Genomic DNA, 2961 nt, shown 5'->3' with positions numbered 1-2961 from the left:
GCCAGCTTCCCTGCTCTGATACCTGGCAGCTCTGCCACACTCAGACACCCCTCATCTTTCTGTGACCCTGAGGGCCCTGAGAACACACTATTTCAGTGAGGTCTCCACCCTCTGCTTAGCCACTGGAACGACGTCCCTCAGTGGAGCAGACTTTTAAAAGTTCTGATCTTGTGCTTTGCTGCTCTATCATGTGCCAGGAGCTGGCTGACAGAGGTTCCCTCCCCCCATGGCCTATCTTCCCATATATCGCCTGAGATTCACTTCTCCACACGTCCTGCATTCCAGAAAGTAGTCACTTTTCTGTTCATAAGTTGCTGCTATTCTTCTCTTTGATCTCCTGTGGAGTTCATAGGTGTTCAGAACGGTTTAATAACTATCTGAATTCCTGGGACCAGATGAAATTTAGGTCTCCTACTCCTCTGCCATCTTACTAGTTATTACTTCTTGATGTGTTTCTTTCCAATTGCAGAACCTTAGACAAGTTATGATGTCTCACTGTGCTTTAGTGTCTTCATCTATCATTTCTTCCATGCAAGGTTGTGGAAAAGATACATTATGATAATTATGATATCAATTATGATAATTGGTATGAAAGCATATAAAATATAGACGGCACATAGAAGATGGTGATAATGACAATAAAATGATTATGATGATGGTGGTGTGCTGTTGCATCTTGTTTTGTTCCTCAATGTGTATTACATACCATGTATATCTAACATGAATTAGCTCACTTAATTCACTTATGTGGATTAACCAGGTGGGTAGATGTTGTGGCTATCTCCAGTTCATAGATAGGATCAGTAAGTGTGACGATAGGTGTCATGGTATTGGCATGTGGTGTTATTTAAATACTAGCTTTCTTCCTTTACGTGGGTATTTTTTCTTGCCACTATCCAAGTCTGTTGTAGATGTGTAGAGACCACTATTTTGCTTTTTAATATGGAACCCTTCACTAATTTGCATGCCATTCTTGCACAGGGCCATGCTAATCTTCTCTGTAATGTTCCAATTTTAGTAGTACTGAAGTGAGCATGGGACCACTGTTTTTATATGTATATGACATTAACATCTAGGCAAATTGTGTTTAGGATATTGATTGATTGGTTAGTTCTGTTTTGGACATTTAAATGAAAGTGGAGCACAGGGCCTCCTAGGCAGCCAGTATTACTTAGCTCCATGAAAGGTCTCCAGAACACTCTAGTCCTCATCAGATAGAATATAGCCCTTTTCAACTTCAAAAATGCAAAAACCATTTCATTTTCAACTTACCTGGTTATGCGTCTTGTAGTATGAAGATTCCTTTTCTCTCACCCTCAGATGCCAGCTCACACCTGGCGTTTTGTCATGCCTCTTTGCTCCTAGGAGAAAGCAGCTGAAGCTTGCTTCTCAGGAGGGGTCGAGGGTTAAACTGTTTCTTTTGCCAGGAACACACTAAGCTAGTTTTCTGCAAGCTATGTTAATTTGTTTTCTCATTAGTTCATTAGTTTGTTCATTCATTCATTCATTCACAAGTTCAGTAAATATTTTTTAAAGGTTTATATTTTTATCTTAGAGAGAGAGTGCACATGTGATTGAGAAGAGGGGCAGAGGGAGAGAATCTTCAAGACTTCTCCCTGAGTCTGGAGCCCCGTGCAGAGCTCAGTACCACAACCCATGATATTATAACCTGAACTGAAATCAAGAGTTGGCCGCCTAACTCTGAGCCACAGAGGCACCCCTGGAATCAGTAAATATTTAAAAAACACTACTTAGGAGTCAAGCCATGTGCTAGGCACTGGGGGCAGAACAATAAACAAAAAAAAAATTTCTGCTACTCAATGAATTGATAGAGATAAACAAGTGAACCTACAACCTGGTGCTTTGAAAGCTGTCTGGTGCTCCTTACTTCACAATCACAGAGCATTTAGCTTACGTCTCATTGTCCTTCAGAGATAGGACATTATTGAAGAGTCAGTTATTTGGAGACTAAATGATGGAATCCTAGAAAACTAGTACCAGGAGTAAGGCAGCAGAATGGAAGGAGCATGTAATACATAGTCAGAAGTTACTGTGTCTCGGCCTAGCTCTGTCAATCAATGGCTTAGCTCCTCTGACTCCTTTTGCTCATCTGGAGAATGGGGTTAATGAAAATCTGTATATGGCAGGGTTGTTAGGGAAATTAAATGAGATACTTATTAGTCGGGGAACTTGGTTGGCTCAGTGAGTTAAATTCTCTGCCTTCAGCTTGGGTCATGATCCCAGGATCCAGGGATCGAACCGTGCATCGGGCTCTCGCTCAGCAGGGAGACTGCTTCCTTCTCTCTCTCCGCCTACTTGTGATCTGTCTGTCAAATAAATAAATAAAATCTTTAAAAAAAAAAAAAGATACTTATTAGTCAACTATGTATCTCCTTACCCTGCTGTACTTATCAGTAGCTGAAATGATTTTTTGAGGCTTTATAGGCTTGTTTCAGGCACCTCCCCGAAAATGGAAGCTTCCTAAAGGCAGTCAGTCACTTTTTTCTGACCTTTTCAACACCATATCCCTAATCTAAAGGTACCTGGTTTATGGTAGGTACTGAATACATTCTTACTGACAGAATGGATGATAATGAATGTGAAGGTATTTTAAAATTTATGAAATGTTATTCATATAATTGTTGTTAAATTATGTTAAATTAAATTCAATTGTTAAATTGTTGTTAAATTAAACATCATTAATCCAACACCCTTATTTTATAGATACCACAAGGTAGTTTGGAATATTAGAAAGAGTGCCATATTAGGAATTAAAATCATAACTCAAATTACAACTCTACTACTTCATAGGTATTCCACTTAAGACAACTTACTTAATCGTCCCAAACTTCCCCTGAGTCATCTCCCTGAGTCTTCCTCAGAGTGGTTATGCAGATCTCATGAGATAAATGTATATCAGTGTACTTTATGTACTTGAAGTGCTCTGCTAATTTAGGTTTT

The 2961-nt window shown here is 39.4% G+C and overlaps 1 non-coding gene across 1 annotated transcript; it reads right to left on the bottom strand.

The window, feature by feature from the left end:
• Positions 1–936: 936 nt before the first annotated feature.
• On the bottom strand, positions 937–1038 carry LOC132007927 (U6 spliceosomal RNA). The gene has a single exon (XR_009401480.1). It is a non-coding gene; the product is annotated as a U6 spliceosomal RNA (small nuclear RNA).
• Positions 1039–2961: the final 1923 nt, after the last annotated feature.

The sequence above is a fragment of the Mustela nigripes genome, chromosome X (assembly GCF_022355385.1).
Source record: "Mustela nigripes isolate SB6536 chromosome X, MUSNIG.SB6536, whole genome shotgun sequence".
In the NCBI taxonomy this organism is placed as follows: Eukaryota; Metazoa; Chordata; class Mammalia; order Carnivora; family Mustelidae; genus Mustela; species Mustela nigripes.
Note: the sequence above shows the minus strand (reverse complement) of the source record. Positions and strands in the feature narration are given on the sequence as shown.